The 18365-nt window shown below is 45.8% G+C and overlaps 1 protein-coding gene across 3 annotated transcripts in view; it reads right to left on the bottom strand.

The window, feature by feature from the left end:
* The window catches only part of LOC118359703 (semaphorin-3B-like), a 128401-nt gene that overhangs the window by 50570 nt on the left and 59466 nt on the right, over nt 1-18365 (bottom strand). Inside the window, exon 1 of one of the 3 annotated variants that reach the window (XM_052482071.1) lies at nt 5066-5201. The exons of 1 other annotated variant lie outside the window; for it this stretch is intronic. The gene's annotated coding sequence lies outside the window, so the exon portion shown is untranslated. Of the gene's footprint in view, nt 1-4627; nt 4702-5065; nt 5202-18365 lie in introns of those variants that run through there. One more of the 3 variants, XM_052482073.1, reaches the window with a different exon arrangement.

The raw sequence follows: 18365 nt of genomic DNA, 5'->3' as shown, positions 1-18365 counted from the left end.
ACTGCCACATCAATACACTGCCACACCTACACACTGCCACATCAATACACTGCCACATCAATACACTGCCACATCTACACACTGCCACATCTACACACTGCCACATCAATACACTGCCACATCTACACACTGCCACATCAATACACTGCCACACGTACACACTGCCACATCAATACACTGCCACATCTACACACTGCCACATCAATACACTGCCACATCTACACACTGCCACATCAATACACTGCCACATCTACACACTGCCACATCAATACACTGCCACACGTACACACTGCCACATCAATACACTGCCACATCTACACACTGCCACATCTACACACTGCCACATCTACACACTGCCACATCAATACACTGCCACATCTACACACTGCCACATCAATACACTGCCACATCTACACACTGCCACACCTACACACTGCCACATCAATACACTGCCACATCTACACACTGCCACACGTACACACTGCCACATCAATACACTGCCACATCTACACACTGCCACACGTACACACTGCCACATCAATACACTGCCACATCTACACACTGCCACACGTACACACTGCCACATCAATACACTGCCACATCTACACACTGCCACATCTACACACTGCCACATCAATACACTGCCACATCTACACACTGCCACATCAATACACTGCCACATCAACACACTGCCACATCAATACACTGCCACATCTACACACTGCCACACGTACACACTGCCACATCAATACACTGCCACATCTACACACTGCCACACGTACACACTGCCACATCAATACACTGCCACATCTACACACTGCCACACGTACACACTGCCACATCAATACACTGCCACATCTACACACTGCCACACGTACACACTGCCACATCAATACACTGCCACATCTACACACTGCCACATCTACACACTGCCACATCAATACACTGCCACATCAACACACTGCCACATCAATACACTGCCACATCTACACACTGCCACATCAATACACTGCCACATCTACACACTGCCACACCTACACACTGCCACATCAATACACTGCCACATCTACACACTGCCACATCTACACACTGCCACATCAATACACTGCCACATCAACACACTGCCACATCAATACACTGCCACATCTACACACTGCCACATCTACACACTGCCACATCAATACACTGCCACACCTACACACTGCCACATCAATACACTGCCACATCTACACACTGCCACATCTACACACTGCCACATCTACACACTGCCACATCTACACACTGCCACATCTACACACTGCCACATCAATACACTGCCACACGTACACACTGCCACATCAATACACTGCCACATCTACACACTGCCACATCAATACACTGCCACATCTACACACTGCCACATCAATACACTGCCACATCAATACACTGCCACATCTACACACTGCCACATCTACACACTGCCACATCTACACACTGCCACATCTACACACTGCCACATCTACACACTGCCACATCAATACACTGCCACATCTACACACTGCCACATCAATACACTGCCACATCTACACACTGCCACATCTACACACTGCCACATCAATACACTGCCACATCTACACACTGCCACATCAATACACTGCCACATCAACACACTGCCACATCAACACACTGCCACATCTACACACTGCCACATCAATACACTGCCACATCTACACACTGCCACATCTACACACTGCCACATCAATACACTGCCACATCTACACACTGCCACATCTACACACTGCCACATCTACACACTGCCACATCTACACACTGCCACATCAATACACTGCCACATCAATACACTGCCACATCTACACACTGCCACATCTACACACTGCCACATCTACACACTGCCACATCAATACACTGCCACATCTACACACTGCCACATCTACACACTGCCACATCAATACACTGCCACATCAACACACTGCCACATCTACACACTGCCACATCTACACACTGCCACACCTACACACTGCCACATCAATACACTGCCACATCTACACACTGCCACACGTACACACTGCCACATCAATACACTGCCACATCTACACACTGCCACATCTACACACTGCCACATCAATACACTGCCACATCTACACACTGCCACATCTACACACTGCCACATCAATACACTGACACATCAACACACTGCCACATCAACACACTGCCACATCAACACACTGACACATCTACACACTGCCACACGTACACACTGCCACCCGTACACACTGCCACATCTACACACTGCCACATCAATACACTGACACATCAACACACTGCCACATCTACACACTGCCACATCTACACACTGCCACATCAATACACTGACACATCAACACACTGCCACATCAACACACTGACACATCTACACACTGCCACACGTACACACTGACACATCAACACACTGCCACATCAATACACTGACACATCAACACACTGCCACATCAACACACTGACACATCTACACACTGCCACATCTACACACTGCCACATCTACACACTGCCACACGTACACACTGACACATCAACACACTGCCACATCAATACACTGCCACATATACACACTGCCACATCAACACACTGACACATCTACACACTGACACATCAACACACTGCCACATCAATACACTGCCACATCTACACACTGCCACATCTACACACTGCCACACGTACACACTGACACATCAACACACTGCCACATCAATACACTGCCACATATACACACTGCCACATCAACACACTGACACATCTACACACTGACACATCAACACACTGCCACATCAATACACTGCCACATCTACACACTGCCACATCAACACATCTACACACTGCCACATCTACACACTGCCACACGTACACACTGCCACATCTACACACTGCCACATCTACACACTGCCACATGTATACACTGCCACATCTACACACTGCCACATCTACACACTGCCACATCTACACACTGCCACATGTACACACTGCCACATCTACACACTGCCACATCTACACACTGCCACATCTACACACTGCCACATGTACACACTGCCACACGTACACACTGCCACATCTACACACTGCCACATCTACACACTGCCACATGTACACACTGCCACACGTACACACTGCCACATCTACACACTGCCACATCTACACACTGCCACATCTACACACTGCCACACGTACACACTGCCACACGTACACACTGCCACATCTACACACTGCCACATCTACACACTGCCACATCTACACACTGCCACATCTACACACTGCCACACGTACACACTGCCACATGTACACACTGCCACATCTACACACTGCCACATCTACACACTGCCACATCTACACACTGCCACATGTACACACTGCCACATCTACACACTGCCACATGTACACACTGCCACATCTACACACTGCCACATCTACACACTGCCACATCTACACACTGCCACATCTACACACTGCCACACGTACACACTGCCACACGTACACACTGCCACATCTACACACTGCCACATCTACACACTGCCACATCTACACACTGCCACATCTACACACTGCCACATCTACACACTGCCACATCTACACACTGCCACATCTACACACTGCCACATCTACACACTGCCACATCTACACACTGCCACATCTACACACTGCCACATCTACACACTGCCACATCTACACACTGCCACATCTACACACTATATAATAATAATAATATCTACACACTGCCACATGTACACACTGCCACATGTATACACTGCCACATCTACACACTGCCACATCTACACACTGCCACATCTACACACTGCCACATCTACACACTGCCACATGTACACTGCCACATCTACACACTGCCACATCTACACACTGCCACATGTATACACTGCCACATCTACACACTGCCACATGTACACACTGCCACATCTACACACTGCCACATCTACACACTGCCACATGTACACACTGCCACATCTACACACTGCCACATGTACACACTGCCACATCTACACACTGCCACACGTACACACTGCCACATCTACACACTGCCACATCTACACACTGCCACACGTACACACTGTCACACGTACACACTGCCACATCTACACACTGCCACATGTACACACTGCCACATCTACACACTGCCACATCTACACACTGCCCCACTGCCACATGTACACACTGCCACATCTACACACTGCCACACGTACACACTGTCACACGTACACACTGCCACATCTACACACTGCCACATGTACACACTGCCATGGGAAATCACCTTATATCAGAGTATCAATAGTTGTCATTTACATAGCCCAACATCAAAGAGAACACGCACAAAACCAAGACAATAAAAACTGGAAGGATATCTGGAACTCATATAGACTTGTAGAGACACACAGCGCTTTTTTCATCTGATGCCAAGCTGAAGTATAGCCTGAAAAAACAGCTGAACTTTAACCAAACACGTCCAGTTACATACAGCACACAAATAACACATATAGAGTCTGCTCATGGAGCATTAGCTTTTACAGAAATACTATCAAATTGTTATTCTAATCTCTCTTTACCACCTTCTCTTTCTGTTTACCCAATTTTCTGTCTCTCACTCCCTCCCATTTTCTCTCTCTCCCTCCTTCCCTCCCTCTTTGAGGTTGCAGGTTTCCTGCCAAGGACAGAGGCTAGTTTAGAGGAGTGTTCTCAGTAAAAGAGTGTTCGTTCCATCCACAAGGCCAATCCCTCTGCATCTGCTCCTGACCCCGCCCAGCCTCACCTCCTCTCCTCTCCTCTCTATCTCTGCTCCGCTCCAATATGTCAGAGGGAAAAACAAAGCTGTTCAAACTTTGGGACGCTAACAGCAAGAAACTGATGTAAGAGTAAGGAGAGAGAGAGAGAGAGAGAGAGAGAGAGAGAGAGAGAGAGAGAGAGAGAGAGACTGTTAAGTTGAACCTCCTGAGCATCCAGAAAACATTCAGAGAACATTCTAGAACATTCCTGATCTACCTGTCACTTATCAAGACAACCTTACCTCAGCCAATGCAGTGTATCAAGCCATCAAATACTGTGTGATGGGACAGGTCTTTACATTCCACTACACCTATAAAGAACCCAGCTTGAAGCCGTGAAGTGCTATTCCACAGCTGACTAGGATTGCTACTGTCATACAGTGACTATGTATGGAAGAGGAGAGCTTCCGTCTCTTTAATATCGCCCACAACTGGCCGATGTGTCACTCACTCAGACACACAGCTGCTGTCCATTTGTGGGATTCTCCCATTCTGACTCTCTGTTTTTCTTTCTCTTTCATTCTCTCTCTATCCATCTATTTTTCCCTCCCTCCAAGGCTCTCTCTCTCTCTCTCTTTTACTCACACCATTCTTCCCTTTCTTTTTCTCTTCTGAATGATCTGCACCATGAGCTGTGCCAAAAGGGTAACAGAGGTTTATAAATACAACACACCCAAACATAAAAATACTTATGGAAAGAAAAACAAGAAAGGAGCGTTTTATTTTCCATTGTAAATGCCTGTAACCCTAGAGCACACGACTCTGACTCCAGGCTAATAAAGCCACTATTTAGCCATAAAATATGACTGGATGCACAGGACACATAACACTAAGACTGGCCGGGGGAATGTTGAGCGAGCGCTGTAGATACAGTTGAAGTCGGAAGTTTACATACACCTTAGCCAAATACATTTAAACTCCGTTTTTAAACATTCCTGACATGTAATCATAGTAAAAAAAATCCCTGTCTTAGGTCAGTTAGGATCTCTACTTAATTTTAAGAATGTGAAATGTCAGAATAATGGTAGAGAGAATGATATATTTCAGCTTTTATTTCTTTCATCACATTCCCAGTAGGTCAGAGGTTTACATACACTCAATTAGTATTTGGTAGCATTGCCTTGAAATTGTTTCACTTGGGTCAAATGTTTCGTGTGGCCTTCCACAAGCTTCCCACAATAAGTTGGGTGAATTTTGGCCCATTCCTCCTGACAGAGATGGTGTAACTGAGTCAGGTTTGTAGGCCTCCTTGCTCGCACACGCTTTTTCAGTTCTGCCCACAAATTGTCTATAGGATTGAGGTCAGGGCGTTGTGATGGCCACTCCAATACCTTGACTTTGTTGTCCTTAAGCCATTGTGCCACAACTTTGGAGGTACACTTGGGGGTCATTGTCCATTTGGAAGACTCATTTGCGACCAAACTTTAACTTCCTGACTGATGTCTTGAGATGTTGCTTCAATATATCCACATAATTTTCCTACCTCATGATGCCATCTATTTTGTGAAGTGCACCAGTCCCTCCTGCAGCAAAGCACCCCCACAACATGATGCTGCCACCCCTGAGCTTCACGGTTGGGATGGTGTTGTTCGGCTTGCAAGCCTCCCCCTTTTTCCTCCAAACATAACGATGGTCATTATGGCCAAACAGTTCTATTTTTGTTTCATCAGACCAGAGGACATTTCTCCAAAACGTACGATCTTTGTCCCCATGTGCAGTTACAAACCGGGAGCAGTGGCTTCTTCCTTGCTGAGCGGCCTTTCAGGTTATGTCAATATAGGACTTGTTTTATTGTGGATATAGATACTTTTGTACCTGTTTCCTTCAGGTATCATTTTTGTGTCATGCACAAAGTAGATGTCCTCACTGACTTGCAAAAACTATAGCTTGTTAACAAGAAATTTGTGGAGTGGTTGAAAATTAGTTTTAATGACTCCAACCTAAGTGTATGTAAACCTCCGACTTGTATGTTCTGGGTTAGCTCTGTGGAGCCACCCACAGTGAGCATTGCTGGCTTCCCTTTTGACAGGAGAACCACAGCGCTGCATAACTCAGCATGAGATTGGTAATGGTTCTCAATGACAGGGCACCTCTCTATCTTGTGTCTAACATGGAGAACTCATCTGGCCATACACTTATACATGGCTCTTCAAATCTAGAAATGCTCGGTCTGCCTCAGGAGACCAACATAACTTTCTGGTGCAAGACGTCAGTACAGTTAAAGGGGCGGCCACCCGGCTGTAATCACGGATAAACCTCCGATAAAAATTTGCAAACCCCAGGAATCTCTGGAGCTGCAATCTCGTACCGGGCTGGACCCAATCCCGAACCGCCCGAACCTTCTCTTGGTCCATCTTGATCTCTCCCCTGGAGATTATGTACCCGAGGAAGGACGTTGTGTGGGCGTGAAAATCACACTTCTCAGCCTTCACGAACAGACGGTTCTCCAATAACCGCTGCAGGACCTGCTTGACATGCTGAACGTGGCTAGAAAGCTCATTCGAGAAGATGAGGATATCATCCAGGTAAATGAACACAAAAATACCAATCATATCTCTCAGAACGTCATTCACCATACTTTGGAACACAGCAGGAGCGTTGGTCAGTCCAAACGGCATCACATGGTACTCCAAATGTCCCATCGGAGTATTGAACCCAGTCAACCACTCGTCCCCCTCTTTGATCCGAGCCAAATGATAAGCATTACGTAAATCAAGCTTCGTAAAAACCGTAGCACCCTGTAAAGAATCGAAAGCCGAGCTCATCAAGGGCAGGGGATACTTGTTCTTGACCGTAATATCATTCAAACCCCGATAATCAATACAAGGTCGAAGAGAGCCATCCTTCTTGCTCACAAAAAAAAATCCTGCTCCCAGAGGTGATGACGAGGGCCGAATGAGACCTGCAGCTAGAGACTCCTTGATGTAGGTCTCCAAGGCCTCACGTTCAGGTCGAGAGATACTGTATAACCGTCCCTTGGGAAAGGCAGCTCCAGGAAACAGATTAATCGCACAGTCATAAGGTCGGTGGGGAGGAAGGGACAGAGCCTTCTGTTTACTGAATACTTCACCCAACTCGTGATATGTTTCTGGAACCAGGGACAAATCAGGAGGAACAGAGTCACTGACCTGACTGGAAACGGCAGGAGAACAGGCAGTCCTAAGGCAGTTAGCATGACAATCAATGCTCCAACTAGTTACCTTACCCGTCACCCAATCAAACGAGGGATTGTGTTCCTTCAGCCAGGGGTAACCAAGAACCAGAGGAACATGGGGCGAGGACAGAATGAAGAAGGAGATAAACTCTGAATGATTCCCCGACAACAACATCTTAACCGGTTCAGTCCTCATAGTGATCCGTGCCAGACTACTGCCGTTCAGAGTGGTTGCTTCAATGGCTTCCGGCAATTGCTCCTTGGAAAGCCCCAGCTGTTCCACCAAGTCGGCATCAATAAAGCTGCCATCGGCACCTGAATCGATAAAAGCGTTAATCTCTAAGCTCTGATCCTTATTCATAAGGGTCGCAGGAAAACGGGGTCTGACAGGATCTTTGAGAGGTTGAAACTGGTTCGCTAAAATTCCTTCCAAAACTAGCGATCCGGGCAGTTTAACGGGCGCTGTGGACAAGCGGAGATGTAATGTCCCGAGCTACCACAGTAGAGACAGCTGTTGGTCTCACGTCTACGTTGGCGCTCCTCCTTAGTTAGCCCGTGTCGCCCCACTTGCATTGGTTCAGGATCTGGTGGCAAGACCCCTCCACCAATCCCGTGTGGGGAATAATGATCAATACGTTCTGGTTCACTTCCTGAACCGAATGGTAACCGAGTTGCTGATTGATTGGATGGGCCCCACTGCTTCTCCCTCCTTCTCTCTCGGACTCTATCATCTACTCGAATAGATAAAGTGACCAAGCTGTCTAGGTCACTAGGCTCTGGATAGGATATCAGCTCGTCCTTGAGTTGCTCCGACAACCCCTGGTAAAAAGCCGCTTGTAGTGACTCCTCATTCCAACCACTCTCCACAGACAATGTCCTGAACTCGATCATAAAGTCTGCCACACTGCAAGCTCCTTGGCGAAGAGTGAACAAACGTTTAGCTTCGTCCTTACCTCGAACTGGATGGTCAAAAAGCTTTCTCATCTCTCCCGTGAACTCCTGGTATGAAGCCATGCAGGTCTCCTGCCGTTCCCAAACGGCTGAAGCCCATTCCAGAGCTCTTCCACGCAGCAGTTCAATAACAAAGGCTATCCTAGCCTTGTCAGTGGCATAAGAATAGGGCTGCAGATCAAACACTAACCCACACTGCATAAGAAACGAACGGCATCTTCCCAAATCCCCTTCATATTTATCAGGCTTCGGTACCTTGGGTTCACGGAAGGAAACCGCACCAGACACGGCAGGTGAGATGGGTGAAACAGGTGGTGAATGAATCGCCGGCAAACTGAGCTGATCCTGGATTTGTGTCAAGCTAGCAGATAAGTTCTGGATTGAACCGGCTATCTCCTGTAGCGCCGTCTTGTGTTGTCCCAATGTCTTCCCCTGCTGGGTAATGGCATGGCAAACGGAGTCCAGGTCCGCTGGGTTCATCCTTGGCCGGATCGTTCTGTCACGTTCTTTCAAAATCAAACCCAGAAGCAGACCAGGACAAGGAGAATAGGAAGAAGGTGAGTATTTATTTACAAGTGAATGTGAATGGGTAGATATATCCAGGTGGCGTAGCGGGCAGCGGTGGTGAGTTGATGGGAGTAAATAGGTGGATCCAATGGGGTAGCGGAATCCTCCGACGACCAGGCGGGAATGGGGTAAATGATCCGGGTGAGTAACTGAAGACAGAACAAACGGAGGTAAGTTTAAGGCAAGCAATACGTAAAAAACAACAAAACAAATTCTATCCAACTTGAGGCTGATACTATGGCACAACATACTGTTCATGGCTAACGATCCGGCAGGGAATGGATGTCAGGTCCGGGCTTATGAAGAGGAGAGATGATGATCAGGACCAGGTGTGCAGATAGCTGATGGGATACAGGTGCGGGTAATCAGAACTCCCAACTGGCTACATTTCCCGGCAACCAGACAGGGTGCGTTCCAGGACGCCGGAAAAAACACTCCAGGACAGAACACGGGCAAAAAACAGACTCAGGAAACGAGATTCGTGACACTGCTGGTGTAAGGCAGATGCAGCAGACAGCACACCGTCTAAAGCAGAGTAAATTACATCACATAATGGTGTTGAAACACATGTAGGACAGACTCATTGGGAAAGAGAGGAGTCAGAAGAGCCTCTGTGGGAGAGGGGACTGGAGTCCATTACCAGACAGACAGGCATACATATATATGCCATTTAGCAGACGCTTTTATCCAAAGCGACTTACAGTCATGTGTGCATACATTCTACGTATGGGTGGTCCCGGGTCGAACCCACTACCCTGGCGTTACAAGCACCATGCTCTACCAACTGTGCTACAGAAGGACCATACAGACAGACAACCTCATATGGAATATCCATAGAGGAATACACACAGAGAAATATGGACAGATACAGGGAGGGAAAGAGAAAGAGAGATAGAAAGATGGCCCAAAGGAATAAGCATAGGAAAGAGGAATAGCTCTGCTCACAAATTGTGTATTTTCTCCTCTCTTCTCTCTCCTCTCACAAACACCTGTGCAATCCATTGAGACAGGGGCAGACTGGGACCAAATATCATCCCTGGCATTTCTAACAAACCGCCACATATTTTTCCTTGAGGCCAACACCGGCCAGTCGGTCCGTGCATTGAGTCAAGATAAAGGAGATACTTGCCAATAGCCAGTCACATTTAATGAAGGCCTCAGTTCAAGACAATGGGAGAGCTGTATGTTTGGTCCTCAATAAATCTATGGTGAAGTGGCACTGACGTGGAACAGAGGAAAAGTTGGGCTTACACACACCAACACACTGGACCGTTTACACATACCCACACATACAAGCACTCTACCTATGACTATGGTGAGCAATGACTGGAACAACCCCAACTTTACTGTAAGAGGTCCTGGTCTGGTCAGACCGCCCCTCGTTGTACCCTCAAGGTTCCCCTGAAGAGGTGTGTTTGCGTTCCGCTGTTCAACCACCATTGTGAAACTGAACAGCAGGGTGCTGTGGTCACTGGTAAACCGGCAAACTCAACACCCTGCTGCATCCTGCAGTGTGCTGGAAGAGAAGTCCAATGGAGTATCAAACCTTTAAGGCCCCTTTGCCAGGCCTACCGCTCGCCACCTAAACCCCCAATACATGCCTTTACCTCCACATACCCCCCCCAGCTCTCTAATCCTACACCACACCAGAGTGTCATCAGAGAACATGGCGTTTAGAGAAACTATGGAGGCTCTATGGAGTTCAGAGACAACGATGCTCTCCACATTAATGACTCAGAAAGACAGTTACTCTCTGAGGACAAAACCAGAAGTTACGTTTCTCTCCTTCTCCAGGTTTGGAAAATATAGAATGGAGAGAATCACATGCACACAGCACTGGAGGCTGCTGAGGGGAGGATGGATTTGAACCAGATTGTCACGGTTTTCTAATGGTGAAGGAGAGTCGGACCAAACTGCAGCGTGTCGATTGCGATCCATGTTTATTTAAACAAACGTAAACACGACTAAACACGAACACTACAAAACAATAAACGAAAACCGAAAACATCCTATACATGTGTCAACTAACATCAACCAAGGACATCAAGACACTCAGGACAATCACCCACAATACAACCAATGAATATGGCTGCCTAAATATGGCTCCCAATCAGAGATAACGATAAACACCTGCCTCTGATTGAGAACCACTTCAGACAGCCATAGACTCTCCTAGAAAACCCCACTAAGCTACAATCCCACTAAGCTACACACCACATACAAAAACCCATGTCACACCCTGGCCTGACCAAATACATAAAGAAAAACACAAAATACTTCGACCAGGGCGTGACACAGATAGGCAAATTCAGGGTAGCGAAGACAACCCAAGCCAAGGACAAATCGCCATAAATCTACAGTTTTATGTAGAGCCATAGCAGAATGGGGCTCTCTACTAATCTATATTTCTCAGGCAAAAAGTAAATCCACCTTCAAAATAAATATACAAGAACATCTAATGTGATAGACCATATGACTGGACAGGAAATACAAAGCATCAACTGAATGTTAAATGTGTTTCCTGTCAGGTATTTTAATTGTTTGTATTGTCTCCTTGTTAAATGTTTGTAAAGTCTTAATTTGTAATTGTTTGTAATGTCTTATTAATTGGTGTTGGACCCCAGGAAGATTAGCTCAAGTTACGATGTTATGCCTCTATTAGTTAACATTACGGTGTTATGCCTCTATTAGTTAACATTACGGTGTTATGCCTCTATTAGTTAACATTACGGTGTTATGCCTCTATTAGCTAACGTTACGATGTTATGCCTCTATTAGCTAACGTTACAACATTATGCCTCTATTAGCTAACGTTACAACGTTATGCCTCTATTAGCTTACGTTACAACAGTATGCCTCTATCAGCTAACATTACAACGTTATGCCTCTATTAGCTAACCTTACAACATTATGCCTCTATTAGCTAACGTTACAACGTTATGCCTCTATTAGCTAAGGTTACAACATTATGCCTCTATTAGCTAACATTACAACGTTATGCCTCTATTAGCTAACGTTACAACATTATGCCTCTATTAGCTAACATTACAACGTTATGCCTCTATTAGCTAACGTTAAAACATTATGCCTCTATTAGCTAACGTTACAACGTTATGCCTCTATTAGCTAATGTTACAACATTATGCCTCTATTAGCTAACGTTACAACAGTATGCCTCTATTAGCTAACTTTCAACATTATGCCTCTATTAGCTAACGTTACAACAGTATGCCTCTATTAGCTAACGTTACAACATTATGCCTCTATTAGCTAACGTTACAACAGTATGCCTCTATTAGCTAACTTTCAACATTATGCCTCTATTAGCTAACGTTACAACAGTATGCCTCTATTAGCTAACTTTACAGCGTTATGACTATTAGCTAACGTTACAACGTTATGCCTCTATTAGCTAACGTTACAACGTTATGCCTCTATTAGCTAACGTTACAACAGTATGCCTCTATTAGCTAACTTTACAGCGTTATGACTATTAGCTAACGTTACAACGTTATGCCTCTATTAGCTAACGTTACAACGTTATGCCTCTATTAGCTAACGTTACAACGTTATGCCTCTATTAGCTAACGTTACAACAGTATGCCTCTATTAGCTAACTTTACAACATTATGCCTCTATTAGCTAACGTTACAACTTTATGCCTCTATTAGCTAACGTTACAACGTTATGCCTATATTAGCTAACGTTACGGTGTTATGCCTCTATTAGCTAACATTACAACATTATGCCTCTATTAGCTAACTTTACAACATTATGCCTCTATTAGCTAACGTTACAACAGTATGCCTCTATTAGCTAACGTTACGGTGTTATGCCTCTATTAGCTAACGTTACAACATTATGCCTCTATTAGCTAACGTTACGGTGTTATGCCTCTATTAGCTAACGTTACAACATTATGCCTCTATTAGCTAACTTTACAACATTATGCCTCTATTAGCTAACGTTACAATGTTATGCCTCTATTAGCTAATGTTACAACTTTATGCCTCTATTAGCTAACGTTACAACATTATGCCTCTATTAGCTAACGTTACAGCGTTATGCCTCTATTAGCTAACGTTACAACTTTATGCCTCTATTAGCTAACATTACAACATTATGCCTCTATTAGCTAACTTTACAACATTATGCCTCTATTAGTTAATGTTACGGCGTTATGCCTCTATTAGTTAAAGTTACAGCGTTATGCCTCTATTAGCTAACGTTACAACTTTATGCCTCTATTAGCTAATGTTACAACATTATGCCTCTATTAGCTAACCTTACAACATTATGCCTCTATTAGCTAACGTTACAACATTATGCCACTATTAGTTAATGTTACGGCGTTATGCCTCTATTAGTTAAAGTTACAGCGTTATGTCTCTATTAGCTAACGTTACGATGTTATGCCTCTATCAGCTAACATTACGGCGTTAGCTAATGGGGATCCTAATAAAAATGTATAAATTAAATTAAAATAATGGCTGTCAGGAGTGAATGGAATGGCATCAAACACCTGGAAACCATAGGTTTGATACCATTCCACTGATTCCGCTCCAGCCATTACCAAGAGCCCGTTCTCCCCAATTAAGGTACCACCAACCTTCTGTGGCACACACACACGTATTACACAGACACATATGCACACACACCAGAGCCAGTAGAGTCTGGTGTGACAGACAGACAGACAGACAGACAGACAGACAGACAGACAGACAGACAGACAGACAGACAGACAGACAGACAGACAGGAGGAGTGGAAGCAGGGGAGTGGGAGTAGGACAGGGGGACAGTGGTGTAGCGCTCTCAGTCCCCCTCCCTAATTAAAACAGTAAAGAGTGAATGTGCTCATACTGAACCAACACACATTGGAGCTAATTGGGCAATTACTTATCTGTGCCACACTAATTGACTTTTTGACTTGTAATTAAACATTTCAATTCATCCGGTTAATTATGTCCCCGTGTATGAGGAGTGGAATCACAGTCACACACAGACAATACATATTTATATTCCTACATATGTTACACAGAACAAACAGCATACACACACAGTTAGTGTTTATGGAGGAGTGGGTTGTGGGAGACCCTGTCCCATGGAGTCTATGACGGTGTTTCCCATGAAGATCCAATGGAGCTGCTGATAACTGAGAGTAGACCCAGGGAGAGGTGAGAGTAGTAACAGAGCAGGATGGAGGGTAATGGAGGATGGGTGGAGGGGGGAGTGAGAGAGAGGGGTAGCGGAGCAGGGATGGAGGGGAGGAGAGGGGTAACAGAGCAGGAGTGGGGGGTAACAGGAGGGTTGGAGGGGGAGTAGAGGAGAGGGGTAACGGAGGAGGGGAGGTGGGAATGGGGGAGATGGGTAACAGAAGAGTGGTAGAGATTTAATTTTGGATTGGAGATGCTTAATGTGAGTCTGGAGGGAGAGTTTACAGTCTAGCCAGATACCTAGGTATTTGTAGTTGTATTTGTAGTCAGAACCGTCGTGATGATAGGCGGGCGGGCAGGTGCGGGCAGCAACAAGTTTTACTAGCATTTAAGAGCAGTTGGAGGCCACGGAAGGAGTGGTGTATGGCATTGAAGCTCATTTGGAGGTTTGTTAACACAGTGTCCAAGGAAGGGCCCGATGTATCCAGAATGGTGTCGTCTGCATAGAGGTGGATCAGAGAATCACCAGCAGCAAGAGCGACATCATTGATATATACAGAGAAAAGTGTCTGCCTGAGAATTGAACCCTGTGGCACCCCCATAGAGACTGCCAGAGATCCAGACAACAGGCCCTCGATTTGACACACTGAACTCTATCTGAGAAGCAGTTAGTGATCCAGGCGAGGCAGTCATTTGAGAAACCAAGGCTATTGAATCTGCCAATAAGAATGCGGTGATTGACAGAGTCGAAAGCCTTGTCTTGTATCTATGGCGGTTATGATATCGTTTAGGACCTTTAGCGTGGCTGAGGTGCACCCATGACCAGCTCGGAAACCAGATTGTATAGTGGCATGATATCTTGACATGAGATCTTCTCTAAGAGTGTGTAGTAAATAACATAAAGGTTTACCACCACTATAGAGTGTAGTAAAGAACATGTGGTAAAGGTAAAGTCACCGTAGTCTATTTCATCAGAAGGGATCATTGACCCCCTACCTATGCTAAATATATGCTACCTAAACCCCCTACCTATGCTACAGCTAGCCAGAAGCTAGCCAGAAGCTAACCAGAAGCTAACCAGAAGCTAGCCTGAAGCTAACCAGAAGCTAATCAGAAGCTAGTCAGAAGCTAGCCAGAAGCTAGTTAGCTTCTTTACTGGCTAATCGTTAGTATTCCGCTAACCACGGTTTGTGGTCATCAGCTATCCTTTAGCTCGAAAATCTAGCGCCAGTTTTGTACGGCGCGGCTCGGACCGGAACATACCGGACCTAATTTTCTCTCCATGTCCCGGGATTTCAACCGCAAGCTCTGGACATTTATACCTGGATCTCGCAGCTAGCTAGCTGCTATCCGTGTGACTATCGGCTTACGTCGATCCCGGACCAAACATCAATTATTCCGGAGCTAGCCAGCTGAAGAGTTCCATCAGCCACTCCTGGTCTACAATCACCTATCCGGACCCGTTTTACTGCCAACGCGGAGCCCCACCGGGCCTTCACAACTGGACTACCGGCGTTATCTACCCGAGGGAGTTATCCGGCTAGCTCCTCCGTCGCGACGTTACCTGAACGCCCATCTGCGGCCCGCTAATCTCAGTCTTATCGGCTGCTATCTGAATAGATCTATCTAACAATTTCTTTCTTTTTTCTTGGGCCTCTATAACTTTATCTATTTATTTTTTTGCGAATTGGATTGATCCCCTCTACCACACGGAACCCCACTAATCCTACCAACGGAAACGCACGAGGTGGCTAAAAACAGACCTCCATCCTATGGCTTGCTACCGATGGCCCGGCTAGCTGTCTGAATCGTCGTGACCCCAACCAACCTCACTACTCACTGGACCCTTTGGATCACTAGACTAAGCATGCCTCTCCTTAATGTCAATATTGTCCATTGCTGTTCTGGTTAGTGTTTATTGGCTTATTTCACTGTAGAGCCTCTAGTCCTGCTCACTATACCTTATCCAGCCTATTAGTTCCACCACCCACACATGCGATGACATCTCCTGGTTTCAATATCTCTCTCATCATCACTCAATACCTAGGTTTACCTCCACTGTATTCACATCCTACCATACCTTTGGCTGTACATTATACCTTGAAGCTATTTCATCGCCCTCAGAAACCCCCTTTTACTCTGTTCCAGACGTCTTAGACGACCAATTCTCATTGCTTTTAGCCGTACCCTTATCCTACTCCTCCTCTTTTCCTCTGGTGATGTAGAGGTGAATCCAGGCCCTGCAGTGCCTAGCTCCACTCCTAGTCCCCAGGCGCTTTCTTCTGTAACCGTAATAGCCTTGGTTTCATGCATGTTAACATTTGAAGCCTCCTCCCTAAGTTTGTTTTATTCACTGCTTTCACACACGCTGCCAACCCGGATGTTCTAGCTGTGTCTGAATCCTGACTTAGGAAGACCACCAAATATTCTGACATTTTCATCCCTAACTATATCATCTTCAGACAAGATGGAACTGCCAAAGGGGGCAGTGTTGCAATCTACTGCAAATATAGCCTGCAGAGTTCTGTCCTACTATCCAGGTCTGTACCCAAACAATTTGAACTTCTACTTTTAAAAATCCACCTCTCTAAAAACAAGTCTCTCACCGTTGCCGCCTGCTATAGACCAACCTCTTCCCCCAGCTGTGCTCTGGACACCATATGTGAACTGATTGCCCCCCATCTATCTTCAGAGCTCGTGCTGCTAGGCAACCTAAACTGGGACATTCTTAACACCCCAGCCATCCTACAATCTAAGCTTGATGCCCTCAATCTCACACAAATTATCAATGAACCTACCAGGTACCTCCCCAAAGCCGTAAACACGGGCACCCTCATAGATATCATCCTAACCAACTTGCCCTCTAAATACACCTCTGCTGTCTTCAACCAAGATCTCAGCGATCACTGCCTCATTGCCTGCATCCGTAATGGGTCAGCGGTCAAACGACCTCCACTCATCACTGTCAAATGCTCCCTGAAACACTTCAGCGAGCCGGGCCTTTCTAATTGTCCTGGCCGGGGTATCCTGGAAGGATATTGATCTCATCCTGTCAGTGGAGAATGCCTGGATATTTTTTTAAATGCCTTCCTAACCATCTTAATAAATAAGCATGCCCCATTCAATAAATTTGGAACCAGGAACAGATATAGCCCTTGGTTCTCCCCAGACCTGACTGACGTTAACCAACACAAAAACATCCTATGGCGTTCTGCATTAGCATTGAACAGCCCCCATGATATGCAGCTTTTCAGAGAAGCTAGAAACCAATATACACAGGCAGTTAGAAAAGCCAAGGCTAGCTTTTTCAAGCAGAAATTTTCTTCCTGCAACACTAACTGAAAAAAGTTCTGGGATACTGTAAAGTCCATGGAGAATAAGAACACCTCCTCCCAGCTGCCCACTGCACTGAAGATAGGAAACACGGTCACCACTGATAAATCCACTATAATTGAGAATTTCAATAAGCATTTTTCTACGGCTGGCCATGCTTTCCACCTGGCTACCCCTACCCCGGTCAACAGCACTGCACCCCCCACAGCAACTCGCCCAAGCCTTCTCCATTTCTCCTTCTCCCAAATCCAGTCAGCTGATGTTCTGAAAGAGCTGCAAAATCTGGACCCCTACAAATCAGCCGGGCTAGACAATCTGGACCCTTTCTTTCTAAAATTATCTCCCAAAATTGTTGCCACCCCAATTACTAGCCTGTTCAACCTC

The sequence above is a fragment of the Oncorhynchus keta genome, chromosome 27 (genome assembly GCF_023373465.1).
Source record: "Oncorhynchus keta strain PuntledgeMale-10-30-2019 chromosome 27, Oket_V2, whole genome shotgun sequence".
NCBI lineage: Eukaryota > Metazoa > Chordata > Actinopteri > Salmoniformes > Salmonidae > Oncorhynchus > Oncorhynchus keta.
Note: the sequence above shows the minus strand (reverse complement) of the source record. Positions and strands in the feature narration are given on the sequence as shown.